The sequence below is a fragment of the Equus asinus genome, chromosome 5, assembly GCF_041296235.1.
Source record: "Equus asinus isolate D_3611 breed Donkey chromosome 5, EquAss-T2T_v2, whole genome shotgun sequence".
In the NCBI taxonomy this organism is placed as follows: domain Eukaryota; kingdom Metazoa; phylum Chordata; class Mammalia; order Perissodactyla; family Equidae; genus Equus; species Equus asinus.
In genome coordinates, this window is record NC_091794.1 from 102,824,078 (window position 1) to 102,843,439 (window position 19,362).

The 19,362-nt window shown below is 54.6% G+C and overlaps 1 protein-coding gene across 5 annotated transcripts in view; it reads right to left on the minus strand.

Moving 5' to 3' along the window:
- The window catches only part of TMEM51 (transmembrane protein 51), a 47,619-nt gene that overhangs the window by 17,068 nt on the left and 11,189 nt on the right, over positions 1-19,362 (minus strand). The window contains exon 2 of one of the 5 annotated variants that reach the window (XM_044769737.2): positions 1,405-1,578. The exons of the other annotated variants lie outside the window; for them this stretch is intronic. The gene's annotated coding sequence lies outside the window, so the exon portion shown is untranslated. The remainder of the gene's footprint in view (positions 1-1,404; positions 1,579-19,362) is intronic. 5 annotated transcript variants of the gene reach the window in all.

Here is a 19,362-nt window from a genome sequence, read left to right on the forward strand (position 1 = left end):
AAGCTGGAACATGAGGTAGAGAACCAGAAAGCAACAAGACAGAAAGCACCTGGGTCCTGGCTGAATGCGGAGCTGCCCTCCCAGCCCTGGACTACGGACCTCTGGACTCTCTTCTCATGGGAGAAAAATGAAGGTTTATTTTATTTTATTTTATTTCTTTAAGATTGGCACCTGAGCTAACAACTGTTGCCAATCTTTTTTTTTTTTTTCTGCTTTTTCTCCCCAAATCCCCCCAGTACATAGTTGTATATTTTAATTGTGGGTCCTTCTAGTTGTGGCATGTGGGACGCTGCCTCAGCATGGCCTGATGAGCTGTGCCACGTCTGCACCCAGGATCTGAACTGGTGAAACCCTGGGCCACCAAAGCGGAGTGCGCGAACTTAACCACTCGGCCATGGGGCTGGCCCCCTAAAGGTTTATTTTATTGAAGCTACTGTTACTTAGGGCTTTTTGTCACCTAAAGCAGCCCAGGCCTGGTGAATGGTAACAGTAAATTTGTTATTATTTATAAGACTCACAGCTATGCCAAGGACAGTGCTAAAAGCTTGACCTGAAAGAGCTTCCTTATCATCACAAGAGCTCCAAGAGCCAGATGGTATTTTACTGAGCTCTTGTCCAAAGCCAGACAGCGGTCTCTCCATTCCACTCTCCCCTCCTGCCATCAAAACAAGACAATCAGAGAGAGGGTGTGGTCGGCAGACTCTTAAGGAGGCCCCATGGCCCCCACCTCCTGGTGCTCACGCCCCTGTGTGACCCCTCTGCTTGAGTCGGGGTGGGACCCACGGCCTGTTTCTGGTCAATGAAATATGGCACAAGCGATGGGATGAAGGTGGTTCTGTGTATGACATTATATCACACAAGGCTGTAATGCTCGCCTCGTGAGACATTCTCTTGACGCTGACTTTGATAAAGTGTGCAGCCATTTTAGGGGGAGACCCATTTGGCGAGGACCCGAGGTGGCCTCAAAATGACAGCCAGCAAGACAATGAGGCCTTTCTTCGGACAACTGTAAGGGGGTGAATCCTGCCCACAACCACAACAACCTGGAGGGGGCTCCTTCCCCACTTGAGCCTCCAGGTGAGACCCCAGCGCTGGCCAGCACCATGGCCGCAGCCTTGCAGGGCACCTGGCTAAGCTGTGCCTGGACCTCTTGCCCACAGGAGCATGAAATAATCAGAGTTCTCTGAAGCCGCTCGGTTTGTGGTGACTTGTACGCAGCCACAGACCCAGAGGGGAACTCGGTGGAGAGAGTCACAGCTTGTTCTCAGATGGAGAGATTAGGGGCGTCAGTGAAGGACCCATACAGAGAACCAGGGTGAGGACTGGAATGGGGGGGATGTCTGATGGTCAGGCCGAGAGGCTCGAGGTGGTGGGAGCAAAGCCTGGGAGGCCGGCTGCGGGTACCTGCAGCTCTGTTGGGTGAAGGCACAAGTTCCAGAACCAGGAGGGCCGTGGTGACAGGCACACGCAGATCAGGGAGGTGAGCGCCACGGCGGGTCAAGGCAAGGACTTTGGCACGAGCCTCGGCTACTCCGCTCAGCTGGCTGTTCCTTATCCCCGAAGTCTCAGTTTCCTTATCTGTAAAATGGCAATAATGATACCTTGCCGAACAGATAACACGCAGGGAAAACCCTCATCAGTGGAGCACTGGCACAGATGTAATCATCGCAGGAATCAGTGTGAGACTCAGAACAGGCTTTCCGAGGGAGCCTGAGCCAGCAGTGGGGAGAGGGCAGCCCGGGTGAAGGAGCTGAGAAGGGCTCAGCAGGCAGAGCCCAGGGAGCCAGGACGCACTGGGTCCAGAGGTTCCAGGGGGAGGTGCCAACAGGGAGGGGCAATGGTCAGCCTCAAGTGTCCCAGAGAAGTTCAGAGGATGCTGCTGTCTTACCTGCCCAGTGACCACCCCCTCCTGAAGGAACAACAGCCTGACTGTCCTTTGCCAGGGCTCCCCACAATCAGTCCTAACTCTAGGTCCCGGGCCGGTTCAATCCCTGGGATGGCGGCCCCGGAGAGGAGGAAAGGAAAAATGGAATCAGGGACGGGGGAAAACGGAAATAAAATAACAACAATAAATAAAACAAGAGAGTCGCCCTGCATGGGCCACTGACGAAGATATGGCACAAATTAAGGGCTGGATTAACCCAGTGTTCCAAGCCGTGGCTCAGCATTTCCACCTGCCATCCCACAAAGAAAGGCTGCTCCCCGAATTCCACAACAACCCAGCCGCAAGAAGCCCAGAGCCGGGTGTGGCCGGCGTAGTCCCAAACTAGATGTGGCAGGAAGGGACTGACGGCTGCTCAGTTTACTGGGTGACACTGGCTCTGTGACACCAGTAACACCCAGGTGGCTGCCTGGATGGCCACTGGGAACCTGCTTTATGCAAGAGCTGCACCATCGAATACAGGAGCCACTAGCCACGTGGGGCCATCTGAGCTCCTGAAAGGTGCTGCTTTGCACTGAGATGTCTTAAGCGAGTGTAAAATACCCAGGAGATTTCAAAGGCTTAGGAGGACGAAAAGAGTATCTCATTAACATTTTTAATTAATTCCATGTTGAAATGATATATTTCAGACATATTGAATTAAATAAAATATATTATTAAAATTAATTTCGCCTGCTTCTTTGCACTTTTTCAAAAAAATGTGGTTACCAGGAGATTTTAAATTACACCTGGCGCTCGCATTCTATTTCTATCAGACAGACTGCTCTGGAAGGTGAGCTCTCTGGGGCGGGAATTCTCTGCTTTGTCCACTGCTTTCTCTCCGTTCTAGGAGAGGCCTGGCACAGGCAACAGGAGCTTAATAAAGGTCCGTTGAGTGAATGAAAAGCACAGCATAATGCTACAGTGGAATTTAATGAAAGAATGAGTAGCTGACATAGTGATAAATACATGGCGTCTTCGTCTAGTTCTGCACACCCCTGGCAATGTACTTCACCTCTGTGAGCCTCAGTTTCCCCATCTGTAAAAGGCAGAGGCTGCTTCTGAGGATCCAGTGACATAACGTATGCCAGGTCTGGCACAGCATTGGCACATGGCTGGCTGCTGTTGTCATGTGTGTGGGAAACCAGGGTTGGCGGGGAGGTGCAGAGCACTCTGTGGAAAAGCTGTGGCTCTTCTGGGTGTGTGAATGACCAACTTGAGCTAGGAGGTGGGCACCAGGCTGTGGCCTTGAGAAGGGGCTAAGAGGCCCATCCCCACAGAGGAGCCTCCACTGATCCCGCAGCACAAACAGCAGCCAGCTTCCCCGTTCAGACAAGTGGCAGCAGCTCAGAAGGGGAGGCCCAGAGCCGGCATCAGGTGTGATCAGGGACGAGGGGAGGATGCTCCGTGGCACCTGGAATGGCCCTAATTTGGGACCCCGCGTGACAGGACAGGCTGTTCTGTGGGGCTTCTCAGAGTCCTTTCCAGAAAAGAAATTACTGGTGAAAAACATATTCGCACTTCAGATGTGCTACATAGGAACATGGAGGCCTGAGCAGGAGGGGAAGGTGGGTGCCACCACACTCAGCAGGGGTCTCCTGGGCCAGGTGGGATGCTCGGGACCAGTGGCTGTTCATCACCTGCCTGTCAACGCAGGGGAAAACCTGATAAACACCTAGGGACCCTCCCCCGAGAAGGGCTGTATTGGTTTCCTGTTGGTGCTGTAACAAGTTCCCATAAACTTAGTGGCTTAAAGCAACACAAATTCCTTCTCTTACAGTTCTGGAGGCAGAAGGCTACAATTAAGGCGTCAGCAGGGCTGCATTCCTTCTGGAGGGTTCAGGAGAGAAGCTGTTTCCTCGTCTTCTTCAGCCTCCAGAGGCCGCCTGCACTCCTCGGCTCCTGGCCCCTTCCTCTGTCTCTGGAGCGCTTCATTCCAACCTCTGCTTCCACGGGCACACCTTCTCTGACTGACTCTCCTGCCTCCCTCTTCTAAGGACTCTCGTGACTACATCATGCGCGTCTGGATAACGTGAATCCTCAAAGGCCTTTACCATACAAGGTCACACATGCACAGGCTCTGGGCTTAGGATGTGGATGTTTTTGGGAAGTGTGTCATTATTCATTAATAATGTCATTGTCCAGCCCACCATAAGGCCCTAGGTACAGTCCTGTCCAATTTCAGGGGTTCACTGGCCCTCCACAGACTGTCCCCCTGGATAAGTGCCCACTCTGGTACCCAGCAGCATGGCTCTCAGAGCTTCAGGCAGACCTGGATGGAGATGATGTGTGTCACATGACAACTTGGGGGGAGTATGCATTTTAGAAGAGGGCCTTTTCTTTTCAAAAGCATGCATCTTTCCGTCACGATAAGAACAGCCAACACCATCGACTGCTGGCTCTGAGCTTGGCTTATCTCACCTAACCTTCAAGGAGAAGCCACTACCTTCATCCCCACGTTACAGATGCAGACGCTGAGGCCCAGAGAGGTCAGGTAACTTGCCCAAAGTCTCGCGTTAATAAGTAGCAGAGCACAAGTGTGACCCAGACAGGCTGAGTCCAGAGTCCCTCTGAAATCCTGCCTCCCACTGCCCCACACCAGGCTTCAAGAGGAGTTTTCAAACATCTATATACTGCCTCCATGGGCAAGGCACTCCTCGGTCCAACATCAGAAGCAGAGGTTTGCTGATGGCAGAGAGAGTGAAGGCCCCTGGGGTTGTCCCAGACCACTGAATGACAGAGACAAATGCCAGTGTCTTAAGTATCCTGCTCAGAAGCTGATGGTCAGGGCTGGGAGCTGACCCTGTGTCTCTCCGCCACCCAGGTCAGGCCGTGACTCAGAGCTCAAGGGGCCGCCTGAAGCTGCATCTCATGTCCAAGGACTCCGCCCCTCTCTGAGCCCCCCCAGCACAGTGCTGAGGGTTGCAACTCAAGCCCACGCTCAGAGCACCTCCTGGGCCCGGGCACTGAGCAGGACACGCTTGCACGGCATGTATGCAACCTGGATCATCAAAACGCCCCCTGGTTGCTCCCTTGTCCCCACTATGAGAGGGATGGGGGCCGAGGGCAGTGACCAGTCAGAAACCACAGGCTCCTAACCTGCACCGTCCACATTCGAGCCCAGATCGTCCACCCAGAAGCCCCACAGCGGGTGTCAAGGTCTCCGGTGAGTCTGTGGGTGTTCCAGTCATGTCCCCTGTCGCCTCAGGCCAGGAGCTAGGCCACACTGTCTACCCCACAGAGGGCCTGGACCGCACAGTTTAAGGATCTGTGAGGTCTGACCCTTGATCCACCCTGTGGGTTGTTCAGATCTGAAGATCACTGGAGGAATCGTAAGGCCACACATTTTGGCACAGAGCGGGCTTACTAAAGCAAAGGTAGCCAGAGGGAGAGAGTCAGCAAGGGTCAAGACGGCTCCTGGAGCCGGGAGACGCTTCCAGGTTGAACAATAGCAACGGTGGAGTCACAAGAGTAACAACAATGATACAATAGCTGCTATTTCCTTAGTGCCCCCCACACGCTGGGCACGGACAGGTGGAGCTGCCCGGTGGGGGCGGCCCTGGGGGCAGGAGCGGGGCTGCCCAACTCCAGCCGCCCCAGCCCTCCAGTCACTGAGTCCACATGAATTCACTGCGCAGCCGCAGCACGCCTGCCTGTGCTCCAGGTGCTGGGGGTGCGGAGACCCAGGCTCTCAGAGAAACCACCCCGTGCCAGGCACCCACAGGTATGCCCTCTCTGTACAAAACTCAGTATCGGATAGGAAAATCCCAAACGGACAATCTGAGGGATGCTGAGCACTATGCCAGAACTCTCTGGAGGGACCCTTCGGAGCCGGCGCTGCGTGCCCCCAAGCTGTCCAGAGGCTGCTGCACTAGTCACTTCCAAAGAGGGGCACTGGAGGCGGGGGATGGGCCACCTGGACCTGGGCGTGGCCGGGCCTGGCCAATCAGATCTTCCTGTTCCCCAAGGGGGGGCCTCCTTGCTGGGCCCGTCCCTGCAGGGTTTCCAGGAAGGATGGGATGCAGAGGGCTGCATGGCCAGCTGGGCCTCTGAGGAGGGAGCCAGCACGGAGGACAGGCGAGCTGAGAGGGAGGGGGAGCCAGGCTCCAGGGACACCATCGAACCCGTGAACCCAGCTGGAAATACCCACGTTTCCCCTGTGTGAACCCATACATACCCTCTTGCCTAATAAAAAAAATTAAAATAAACGATGACTATAAAAACAAAAACAAAAGCAAACCACCAGCGGTCCCCCGGCCTCCCCTTTCTGAGGCCAGCTTTGGTGCTCACTGAGCGGGCCTCCGCCACCACCTTCTGGTTGCGCATCCTCAGACTGCACAGCCAGGCTGCAAGCAGAGGGGGGAGTCCTGAACTCAGCGAGACTCAAGGCCTGAATTCCAGGGGTACCGGGTCTCTTTCCAAGACTGGCTGGGATGTTCTGAGGATGACTATTCGGGTCACTGACTGAAAGCGAGAGGGGCCTGTGGCCGTGCACTGACTGAGGAAGGGCACAATCGCTGGGCTGATGGTTAGCAAACCTCCCCCCAGGCCTCTGCCCTAGAACAGGCCACCCATGGATACTGCCATAAATCACTGGGCTGGGAATGCCTCTAGGCGGTCAGCAGAATTAGAGGGAGAAGAACCAGGCCTGCCCCTGAAAACGTTATTGCTAAGGTTATAACGTACTTCTAGCAAAGAGAGACACCGGGAAAAAAGAAAGAAACGTACTGGAAGGGACAGGCGGACACGCCCGAGGGGATGCCGTCTCTCTACCCTGTGGCCAGGCACTGCGCCGCCCCAGAGACTCTGCCCTCAGCCTCCTGCATGCCCAAGAGGGACAACAGAGAAGAAACTAGGAGAGACGACACGCTGGGGAGGAAGGACAGGAGGGAACAGAGAGGCAGGAGCAACCCAAAGAAGGAGAGAAAAGTGGGCAAAAATGGAGAGGACACAGTGACAGCCCAGGAGGAGGAAGACAGGAGAGGAAACTGGCAGGACGGCTGCAGATCTGGTCCCCATGAGGCAAGGGAGAGGCTGGGGAGACCACGGGGGGCATGGGGGTGGCCGGGGGGCTGGGGACGGTGCTTTGGAAGGGAAAGTGAACCCAGCGCTGGGCTTCACACTCCCACTGGGCAGCTGCTGCCTCTCTGGTCAAACACCCAGGCCTCTGTTGTCCCAGCGGCTGTCGCAGGGGCTGGCCCAGCATATGGTTTGCATACACAGATAGGCCAACGGTCACGGAGAGCCCCAGTGCAGGGCTGCCAGGACACACGCCTGCCACCCACATTCATCGCAGCAGTTGCCAGAGCACAAAGGGGACAACAAGAAAGATGGGCTGGGGAGAGGCCACCCCAGGATGGCCCGCCACCTCCTTCTTGGTCCAGGCCAACCTCACACTCACCTGGATAGGGACCACAAGGGCCTCCTCCGTGGCCTCCTGGCCTGCCCTCTCTACGATGCTTTTGGGGGAGTCTTTCTCAAAAGGCAAATGTGACCACACACCCTCAGTCAAAAATCCCTCCATGGCTCCCCAGCACCCCCAGGATAGAGCCCTGCTCACAAGGGCCCTCTGGCTCGTCACACCTGCCTACCGCTCCACTCAGGCCAGAGCTGATTTCCATGCATGATCTCATTTCATCGTCCCCACAGCCCTACCTCTCACCCCGTTCTACAGATAACTGAGGCCAGGAGTTTCCACACTGGCAGAGCCACAATCCTTCTCATCTGGGCTGGAAACCCAGCTCACCCATGACCCCCAGCTCCCCCGCATCCAGGCCTGAATTCTCCCTCCCAGTCCTTCCATCACAAATGCCCATCCCTTCCTCCTTTCTGTTCCGACTGCTGCCACTCAGGGTGGCCCCCACACTGCACTGTCCCTGCCTGGCTCCTGCCCCCAGTCTTTCTTTTCTGTCCGGTTCTGCCATGTTTATCCTCCTGAAATAGACTTTGTTATCCTGTCACTCCCCTGCTCAGACACCTTCGGTGGCTCCCCAGTGCCCAAGGATCAAAGACCAAAGCCCTTAGCTTGGTGTTCAGGCCCTTCTGCGCACCCAAGGGGTCTGGAAGAACAGGTAGGAAGGCTTCCCAGGAGCCTTCCGCAGGCACCCCCGCCTCATGGCAGAGCTCCCCCACCTCCACGGGCTGAGCAGGGAGCTGAATTGCTCCTGGGGCGGCGAGAGGGCCGGCCGCTGGAAGACCAGAGCTGGCTGAGGTGTTGGGACCCTCACTGCCGCCACAGCAGACCTCCTGGACCTGAAGGGTCCTCGCTTGGGATGGGCATCATTCGTTCCACTTGGGGGAGCTCTGTGAGGTCTCCTGAGGGATGAGGGCAGGGCTGATGGGGATGGCCAGAGGCCGCAGCACTCCACATCTGAGGCCACCTTGAAAAGTGGCCTCGGCACGGCCGTGGGGCTCCAAGGGCACTGGAAAATGACGCCAAGCCTCAGTTCAGCCAGTGGAAAGAGACGAAACCAGTACTTCCCAGACTACGGGGTTCACAGACCAGTAAATTCCCTCCAGTCTTTGGAGAGGACTGACACTGGGTTGCAAGCTTTCTCTTCTCCCAAGTAAGGGCGTTAAAACAAAACAAAACCCAAACAGAAAGCCTCGTCCCCTCTCCTGTTGCCTCCCTCTCACGCAGAACGGCCGGTGCGGCGGCAGAGGAGCAGGAGGGCATCTTGGCAAGAAGGACACGCCTCAGGAGATTAATTTTGATATCAGGGAAATTTAATACGCGGTCCTCGGTTTTCTTATTTTGCTGTGAACTGAGGAAGTGTTTGTCCCTGAGAAGCCGGGGTCTACACACAGTGTTCACGAACTACAAGGCTGAACTACGTCCCTTTGTCAGCCATTGTAACCAACCTCACGTATGGACGCCACCAAGAAAAAAACCCAGAAACATAAGCTGTCACTAGGCATTTCATTGAAAGTCTGAAATCAGTGGCCATGGTGTGGTGGCAACCCACATATAAAATAGAGGAGGACTGGCACAGATGTTAGCTCAGGGCCAATCTTCCTCAGGAAAAAAAAAAAAAATCTGAAATTAAAACCCCAATAAATTAAGAAGGGACTATTTAACATGAAAGGATTTTCCCATTTACAAAAAGTCTTGGGCCTCAGTGTGCCCATCTGTGAAATAAGAGGTAGGGTGGGACTAGATTATCTCCAAGTTCCTTCTGGCACTGGAATTCCTGGATTTTATGAGTTAGTCCCAGTTAGGGCAGCTGCCTGCATCACACCAATATACAGTTTCTAGAGAGCTCTTTGGAGAAAAGAAAGCAGATGACAATTTATAGAGCAATAAGGTTTTGGGCCACTGGCCCCCCTCCCAGCCCCGTGGCTGGGCAGTGACCTTCAGCATAGGGTGGGAGCGGAAGAGATGCGGCAAAACAAACAGATGCCCACCCCCAAGCCGGGCTCCATGCTCCCAAGTCCTGAGCATTCCTGAGCATTCCTTCCAGAGTGAGACGGTTCACAGGAGATCTGTGTATCTGCACAGATCACCACCGGGACGGTTTGGCAGCAAACTGTGCAACGGTGGTTATCTTTGGGCTGTGGGGCTGAGGGGATGGGAAGGGGGCTGCGCACCCCTGACTTTCTATACTTCTGCCCCAGGGTTTCTCCACCCCGGCACCACTGACATGTTGGGCCCGATCATTCTTTGTTGTAGGGCCTATCCTGTGTGTCATAGGATATTTAGCAGCATCTCTGGTCTCTACTACCCACTAGATGCCAGTAGCATCTCGATTCCAGTTGTGACAACCAAAAATGTCTCCAGACATTGCCAAATGCCCCTGGGGGGACCAGACGCCCCATCGGAGAACGACTGTTCTACACTATCGGTCTAAATTTTTTTAAGAAGCCTGTATGATAATATATATTATGATTATTAAGGATCTCTATATTCAGCACCTCAGCAAGAGCTATCAATTCTACATGTCCAAAGGTCTCAAATAAACCGACTTCCTGCCTGTTCCGTGGCTGCCATCGTCACCTGGACAACGGCATGGGCCTCCGAGCTGGGCTCCCTGATGTCCCCTTGCCCCAGCAAGTCCTCCCCACACCGCAGCCAAAATGAACTTCTAGAAGTGTCCTCAGTCATGTCACTCGCCTGCCTGGCTTCCTACTGTCCAGACAACAAAAACCAAATGCCCCCTCTGTCTCCCAGGTGCTCTGCCATCCGGACCCCGGCCCCCCTCTGCCCTCTTCCAGGCCTGGCCACTCGCGGCGTGGTCCGTGGACCAGCAGCCTCAGCGGCCGGGGAGCTGGTCAGACAGGCAGAATCCTGGGTCGACAGCACCAGGCACATGGAAGGCATTCTGCAAATATTTTTGGAATTAGTAATAGGCGCAAGTATCGAGTCCTGCCCAGGTGGCAGTCAATTTTCTTTACGAGGATTATCTTGTTTATTCTTCACGAAACCCGTGAGGCGACAGAGGGACTATTTACGTGAATCCCCGTCTTACAGACGAGGAAGGAGAGTTCATGACCCAAGTTCTCACGGCGGGTGACAGGCAGAGCAGGGGTCCACTGGGGCCAGGCGGGGAGGGATCGGACCCCCATCACGACACTCGTCCCGCCCTCTTATTTGTAAATCAAACAGCATTTTAAATGCACAACGGGGGCGTGACATTGAAAGAATTTCCCAGCAAATATGTCTACAAAATAAAGAATCCTGCCGCTGGGGAATCATTATCCTTCCGTGCTTTTGGGTAAATGACATCTTTATGTTCGGATCTGGGTAAGCAGGGCCCGTCTAGCCACACGTTCCCAAAGACTGTTGCGGTAACCGTTTACCTCCAGGCGAGAGTCAGAAACAAGCCTGATGGGGAAGCCGAGGGTGCCACTCACACGAAGGAAGTGGGGGTACGTCTGTGCCCTCTGTGCAGCTGGCACGCCTCCCCCTCACAGCCACCAGGCAAGCAATGTTCATCGTTGGAGGTCTAGTGCTTTCCTTCTGCAGCCCTTCCTGTCTGCCACGTCCCTTGTCGCTGGGGCTGTAACAGGTACCCCCATCATCGCAGCTCCAGGACACTTCCGGGGGGCACTCACGACCGTGCTCAACCTCTCCAGAGTCAGGGCCACGTGTCCCCATTGTCATATCACCAGCACAACCACTACCATTTCTGGAGCACCTGTATGTCCTAAGCTCTGTGCCAGGCTGCCTTTGGTAGTTATCTCCCTCAATTTAATCCTCAGGACAATCCTTTACAAAGGGAACACGGGGGTCTCAATTTTGCAAATGAAGAACCTGAAGCTCAGAGAGGTGAAGTAATTTGCGCAAGGTCACACAGCCAGCTGGTGAGAGACGCAGAACTTGAACAGTTCAACTCAGAGTGCTCCTGCCATACCCATGATCACGTCAGCTAACTCCTGTTGAGTAGTTGAGTCTGTACCACGTGCCAGGCCCTATGCTGAGACCTTCACTGCTCGGTCTCAAACCAGCCCCGTGAGGTGGGTGCCACGACTGTGCCCATTTTACAGATGAAGCAACTGAGGCTCAGAGAGGCAGCCTGACACAGGCTCAAGGTCACACAGCCAAGAAGAGAGAGGGGATTTGAATCCAGAAGCGACCAGCTGCGCTGTGTGGCCGCTCAGCTTTCAGCCGAGCGTGGTCACACATTTTTCATTTATACACCAGCTCTCACAGAGCCTCGTGCAGGCAGCTGGAAGTCACGGTCTGACAGTTTGCCTTTTATTTTTGTTTTCAACCCAGAGGAAACATAGCAGCTTGAGAAACACACTGTGGTTCCCAAGATGCAGGCAAAAAATTACAGCAAACACACAAAATCAACAAACCAAAGGATCCTGTGTCCACCTCGAGCTCGTCTGCTGCCGCCCCCTCCCCTCGGGGCAGGAAGGGTGCCGTGCGTCATGACAGGGACAGTCAGCCCCGAGTCTCTTCCTATGGGGTAAACGTGGCGGCCAGGAGACAGGGGCAATGGCTGGGATCAAGGGTTTGAGTTTTCTAAGAGGAGAGAACCCAAGAGAGGGTTTCATCACTGACCTTCAGGTTCCCTGGACATGGTTCAAAAGGCCTTTGGCTCCCTGTCACGACGGGCGGCCCAGGAGACTGTCCTGTCGCGTCCTCGAAGGCAAAGACAGCCTCCCATCGGACTGCAGCCTGGACCCGCCCAGCTCAGCCTAGGCTGACTCTGAGTACCAGGATCCTAAGAACTGCACAGCGCATCCTCTTAAATCATTCAACAAGTACACAAAACCACCATTACAGTGTCTATAACACAACAGCTCCTCAACACACCAAAATCATTACGATCTGGAGGGCCGCCAGGGAGACAGAACCCAGAGAGGGCCTGTCTCGTTCTGCCTGGTGCCCAGCAGATGTCTGCAGCCCTGCACGGCATCCTGCCCTCTGCTCCCAGCATAGCAGACCCTGTGACGCTCGGCACACGGCCAGGATCAGCCTGGTGACAGCATGCTTTGTCCGTGGCTTAGAGCTGGTCTTGCGGATGATCAGGAGTCAGCCCCGGGGCCAGACTCTGACCCCAGCTAGATTTATGTTTAAACAGAGACTAACAGTAAGTGTCTGACATCTTCAAAGATGCAGCCGTCCTCGCCAGCAGAGAGTTTAGCCATTAGTCTGGGGGGGTCCCCTCCAGGCTGGGGGTCACCACCATCTGTGGCACTTGTTGAAAATGCAGATCCCTCTCTCAAGACCTGCGGACTGTGAGCTGCCGGGGCTGGGGCGGAGCATCTGCTGATCGACTCGCTTACTTACAGTATAATTGATATCCAGTAAAATGCACAGGTCTTAGTGTAAAACATGACGAGTTTTGACGACCATAGACGTCCATGTACCCACTGCCCAGATCGAGACACAGGACATTTCCGTCACCCCAGAAAGTTCCCGGTGTGTGCCTTCTGCCAATGAAGCCACACTCCCCACCGCAGGCCAGCGAGATCTGCTCTGTCACTACGGGTCGGCCCTGCCCGTACCGGAGGGTTATCCAGTGGGACTCGTGCAGGACATGCTCTTCCGTCCGCCTTCCCGTGTTCAGCCGGTGTGTTGCTGCATCAGCATTTCTTCCTTCCTTCATGGTGCAGAGCAGCAGGCCACGGTGTGCATACATCACGTTGTTATCTCTCCACCTGCGGTGGACACCTGGGCTGCTTCCTCGTTTGCGCTATTACGCACACGCTGCCATGAATGCTCGTGTAGAGCCTGTGTCCGGGCAGATGTTCGTTTCTCGTCACAAACACACAGGAGCAGGACTGCCCGGGTGGCAGGAGTGCTGGCCTCAGTCCTGTCTCCCGGAGCTGCAGGAGCCCAGCTGGGGTGGGGCGCCCTGGTCGGCTCCCCGGGAAGCCCTCTATCCAGGCAGGAGGCCCCGGGAGCTTACAGGACCTGCTCAGGATCACAGGGGGTCCGTCTGCCTCAACGACGATCCCTGAGTCTCTCCACATTTTCATCCACATTCAGCTTTGAAAGCTGAACTGATTCTGGGTGGTTTGTTCTGATGAATGACGTCAGCCCTTCAGACCAGGGCTTAAGAGCCCACGGAGATGGAGAAGGAACATTCTGGTTACCAAGGCTCTGACTGACTGTCCCGCCTCCTTCCCTGGTGGTCTACAGACGGATGCACTGATGAAAACGCATCACTGGCAGCCTGTCCTCTAAACCCCACCAGGGACCCTGGGCAAGGCAGTAAAGCAGGGTGGTTAGACCCAGTGAGGATTAAAATCCAGGTCTGTCTGGGTGGCCTTAGGCAAGTCACTTCACCTTTCTGAGCCTCGTTTTCCTCATCTGTAAAATGGGCACACTGGCAGTACTACTCGATGATCCTGGAGTAAGGAGTCTACAACCTGAGTCGTACAAAAGGAGGTGGCAGTCAGGAAGCAGAGGGCGTGGTAACTTGTGACCTGCTGTTACTGAGGACTCCTGCATCCCCATCCTCGCAGAGGTAGGGCAGGGTTTGCTAAATATGCAGATTTGGGGCCCCATGATGGACTCACAGTGTCGGAATCTGAGTGGGGCTCAGGATCTGCTTTTAGCAAGCTTCCTGGATGCTCAGGAAAGCCGCAGACCCTTATCCCAGGTGTGGACCATGGCGGAGCCTGGGGGCTGAGCGGGGCATAAGGACGCAGAGACGGGCGGCGTGGAAGGACCCGGCAGGGCAGGTGAGGCTTGGGAGAGCCACAGTGTGGAAGCCGGCCAGGGAGGACCAGGGACCGATTTATTCCTCTCCCAGGACTGCCTCCCAGCTCTGCCCCAGGAATTCCGGCCACATGTGCCTCCCGTGGCCTGTGGGTCAACTCAGCCAAGTCCTAACACCTTTGCCAAGGAAAGGAGGCGTTATCGGGCCAGGCTTAGACATTCTGGCTCAGGAGTTAGAAAGTCCTAGTTTCGAGCCCCAGCTACACCGCATCCTGGTTGGATGAACCTGAGCAAGTATTTCAGCTGAGCCGTGAAGAGGATGTACCAGAAGGTAGCATTTCTCCAATGGAGTTGCCAGACGGAAGTCACATTCAACACCATGCTGAGCATCCTCCCCACGGTCACTACTGATGCGGCCCTAGGACGTCATCTCGCTTCCGCTTTAGGTTTGGGGATGTAACCGGTGACTCCTGACAACTGAGCGATATTCCCCCAACCACGGGGCCCGGAAACAGAGGACACGGCTTACATCTGGTTGAACAGCCTCTTTCCCTCCAGCTGTGTTCTCTTCCCCTTTGGTCTCAGCCTTAATCCACGTCCTCCAAGATGCCCCCAATGTACCCACTTGCTTGGCTCTGTACAGCTACACGACAGGGCCTCCTACCAGCCAGGGAGCTGTCTCTGCAACCGGAGGGAGGGAGGGGAGCAAGCGACTTCACGGCATGAGTCTCAGTTTCCTCGTCTGTAAAGTGGGCGTTGTAATGGAACCGACCTTAACGCACTGCGGTGGGGCTGACGTAAAACCACCCAGATAAACCAGACAACCCAGTGCCTGGCCCACAGTCAGCACTCAGCAAATGTCATTACCAACACTGTGCTCTGGTGTTATTTCCTGAAGAGCCTGTGTCACCCTCCCTCCTGCCAGGGACGGCAAGCCCCATGAGGACAGGGCCTTTGTCCCACAAAACTATACCGAATCAGGCATCCGGGGCCTCAGGATGCCCTGCGGGTCCCCCGACCACGGAGGAGGCTGATAACTGTTCTTCAGGATCCCCCCAGGGGGCTGAGAGCTCCTGAGCAGTGAAGGGAGGTGCCTCCAGACGCGGGGTGGGCTGTGGCTCCAGGCGGCTTGGGGAGAGCGGCCCACTCTGCTGAGGTGGGATTCACGAGGCCCAGGCGGGATGCAGGGAAGCAGGAAGGATCCGGGGCCCGTCCCTCCTGAGCCCCTCGTTTCAGGAGAGAAAGCCGGGGCCCTGCGGAGTGAGAGTGGGCTCAGGAGAACAGTTTTAACAATCGCGTGGGGCATAAGCAGCAGGGAGGGGCTGGCATTCCCACCACCTATGACAAGAGACCCAGAAAACGGGGGCACGGAAGACTCCGCCTAAGGTCCCCGAGAGCAAGGGGCCAAGCCAGGACTCAAAGCCCTGTCCCCTTGGCTTTAACCAGCATTTCTTCATTCCTTTTGTTGTTTTTTTTTTTGAGGAAGATTAGCCCTAAGCTAACATCTGCTGCCAATCCTCCTCTTTTTGCTGAGGAAGACTGGCCCTGCGCTAACATCCGTGCCCATCTTCCTCTAGTTTATATGTGGGATGCCTACCACAGCATGGCCTGCCGCGCGGTGCCATGTCCACACTCGAGATCCAAACTAGCGAACCCCAAGTACCCGAAGTAGAATGTGTGCACTTAACCGCTGCGCCCCCCGGCCGGCCCCAAAACCAGCATTCTTACATTTGCCTCCTAGCAGGGTCCAAATCGGATGACCTTAAGCAAAACCACCCCCAAACTCCAAAACAGAATAAACCCCTTACAGAAGCCCAGAGAGGGTCTCAGAGAGACGCCCTCCATGCCCATCAGCAATCAACCACAGTGACAGGCCCCCTCCCGTCTCCAGCCAACTGCCTTTGCAATTCAGCTGCTTCCCTAGAATCAGTTGTTTTCATCAGCCTAAGTCCTCCTTTGTCACATGACCGTCCACATCACCTCAACATCTTCCACTCCCCACCTCCCGCCCACCCACTGCCCACCCTTTCTCCTCCAGACCTCCTAAATACAGTGCAAGAGCTCACCATCCTCCCGGGGACCTTGGCATTCCCTTCCCTCCTTGGTCCATCTCCCAACACATACACTCTCCCAGGTCTCAAACTGGCAGCCCGAGGGCTGTATCTGGCCCGTGGATGTATCTTACTCACCTATGAAGTGTTATTTATTTTATATAATATAGAAGAGTTGCCAATATTGAGAACATGGGTGATCTCAGATATGAAACTTGCAAATCTGGTAACCCTGGCCCAAATTCTCACATGTAACAAGCCGCTGGTGCTTAGTCATAGCTGCGTCCTGTGAAAGGGCCTGCCTCCCACTTTGCCACAATCCCCACCACTCCCTGCTGCCTCACATCTGGCAGATTCTCTCCTTAACATCCCCTGTTGCCTCCTTTCAGACATGTGCGTTTACAACCCCCATCCACTTTTACATTCCGTTGGTCCCCAAACTTGTTTCTTTCTGCCTGCCTCATCCATCCTCCTCCCATTTCTCAGGCCTGATTGATTGCGATCATTACTGTCACCCACTTTTCCGGGGCTTTCTCAGCCCCTAGGCCCAGCCATGTCACCCCTCCAGCCACTGTGTCTATCAAAACTTCAGACAAGTCCCCACAGCCCACAGGACAAGTCCGGCTCTCCCGGCAGCGTCTGGACTACCCCATCCAACCTTCCGTGAGGATTCCTTGAGCACCCGCTTTGTGTAGGGCCCTGTCCTAGGCCCCAACGATACCAGAGGGATAAAGACATTGCTCTCTCCCAGGAGAAAGGACAGTGCAACATCCGGGGCACATCCAAGGAGGAAATTCCGGTCCTGATGTCACGACCCTGGTCCTGCGGGTCTGCTCACATCCTCTGCATGCTGTCCCGTCCCCCTGCCTTGGTGCTCTCTCCTCCCCCAGCACCCATGAAGGCTGTGTAACCACCCTCCACATCCAGCTCTCACTCCCTTCTCTGCGAAGCCTCCCGCCGTGGCCAGCGAGTGGTGGCTCTCCCCTCCTGAGCTCTGCCAACGCAGGTCCTCATATTACCCAACGGCTGCTGGCCACTTCGACAGGTCTCGAGGGCGTAATTCTCATTTCCACTTTCTCTCTTTAACCAAATTTGAAATTAAGCAGGAACGGCTTCACATCTGTGTTCTTCTCACTGCAGCCTCTTGGCATTTTTATATTTCCCTGGGATTCCTCTAACTCTGGGCAGGAACTGTACACATCCCAAAGTGTCAACAAATCTCTGCTGACTTCATTCATTCATTCAACAAACATTCACTGCACAACTCCTGGGTGCCAGGCACGATGAACGGATGAGGGAGCAAGACAAGGGCCAGTTCTCATGAAGCTTCTCTTCCACTGAGACAAACAAGTGAAGGGACAGATTAACAAGAATTGTTCAGAAAACAGAATAACAGAAAAGGCGGAGGTGGTTCTTTAGACAAGGCAATCGAGGAAGGCCTCTTGGAGAGGGTGACATTTCAGCTGAGACCAACAAGGGAGCAGCACAGCAGGATGGGAAGGTGGGGGAATCCCAGGCAGAAGTGGCAGTGAGTGCAAAGGTCCTGAGGCAGAAATAACCTTGGAAGATGGAGAAGGCAGAGGGGTGGCAGGGAGTCGGTTAGGGGGTTACTCTCCTAGCCCAGGTCAAAGTCGACAGATGGAGATGAACTTGTGATGGATTTGACTGTAAAGGGAGAGATGAGGCGGCACAGATGATTTTGGCCTGAGCAACCTAGAGGAAGGTAGGGCACTGTTCCGGACTGAAGTGAAATTCCTCTGTGGAAGCCCTGACCTAGTGTGACGGTGTTTGGAGACGGGGCTCTGGGAGATGATTAGCATTAGATGAGGTCATGAGGGTGGGGCGGGCAGGATTCATGCTCTCTCTCCTGCCACACCCCTGCACTCAGGAAGAAGGCCATGTGAGGACACAGCAAGAAGGCAGCCACCTGCAAGCCGGGAAGAGAGCCCTCACCAGACCCTGGCCAGGCCGGACCTTGATCTTGGACTTGCAGCCTCCAGAACTGTGAGAAAATAAGTTTCTGTTGTTTAGGCGCCCCCACTCCCTGTCTATGGTGCTTGCCATGGCGGCCTGAGCTGGCTACCACAGGCCCCTCACCAAGACGGGGAAACCTTGGCAAATAATGAATGCTCACAGGATGAAAAATCTCAAGAGTCGAGGCCGATACAGTAAGATGGTGAGATCACGTCAGTGAAGGCCACAGACGTGTGGCCAAGGGGCGGGACCCTGCATCCCACCCAGAGGTGCCCCATGCACGCCGGTCTCTGAGCCTCTGCCTCATGCTGACAGCCATTCTGGAAAGGCCCCCCTCCCTGATTTCTGACTATGCAAATCACCCTACCCTTCCCCTCCCTCCTTGCGGCTGAAATGCAAAACCCTCTGTTTTCCTTATTGCTGCTTTTGCTCGCTTTAGAATAACAGCTTCTCTAAAGGCACACTTCAAAGTCAATGCTCCTTTCATCAAACAGCCAGGCCCGGGAGGCGCGGCTCTGACCCACCGAGGGGCAGCGCTATGAAAGCTGCCAGCTTGCTTTCTAGCAGAGGCAGTTCGTTCTGCCCCACAGACCACAGCAATTTCACCGCGTGTCAAAATGACAGACGACGCTAAAGGAGAGACTGTCACGGAAATGTTCGAAGTTACAGAAAACTTCAGAGAGTCCAGATTCAAGAAAGAGAGTTTTGAGACAAACAGGGCTGGAAGTTGGAATGGTCCTGATGGAATGATCTTTTTTTTAAAGATGGAATTTGTGAAATTTGCCTAAAGAAGAAATAAGCAACTGATATTTATATGAAACAATGCCTGGAGTGTGCGCTGAGACACGGGGAAAGAAAGCCCAGTTTTCACCACGTCAGGAAAAAAATCTGTTTAAGAATATGGTCAGGGTGAGGCCCAGATTCCTATGAAGAAAGGAAGACTTTGGGCCCCTCTGACATACCCCTAGACATGTCTACGCAAATTATTGCCTGTATTAAGGAGCATAACATTTTACATGCCAGAAGTTCAGTACACACTGTCATTCAGTCCCCACAACCTTCCAGGAGGAAGGCAGGCACTGCGCCCATTTTACAGATGAGTAGACGGTATCAGATCAGAAAGGGTAAGTCACTTGCCCAAGATCACAAAGCTAACAAGCACGGAACCAGAATTCTAACCCACGTCTGTCTGGCCCCAGAGCCCACTTTCTGTTCCGTATGTCAGGAGCTCCAAATTTGGCTGGATATCTGAATCAAGCAGAGAACACGTTAAAAATCCAGATTCCTGTGTCCCACTGCTG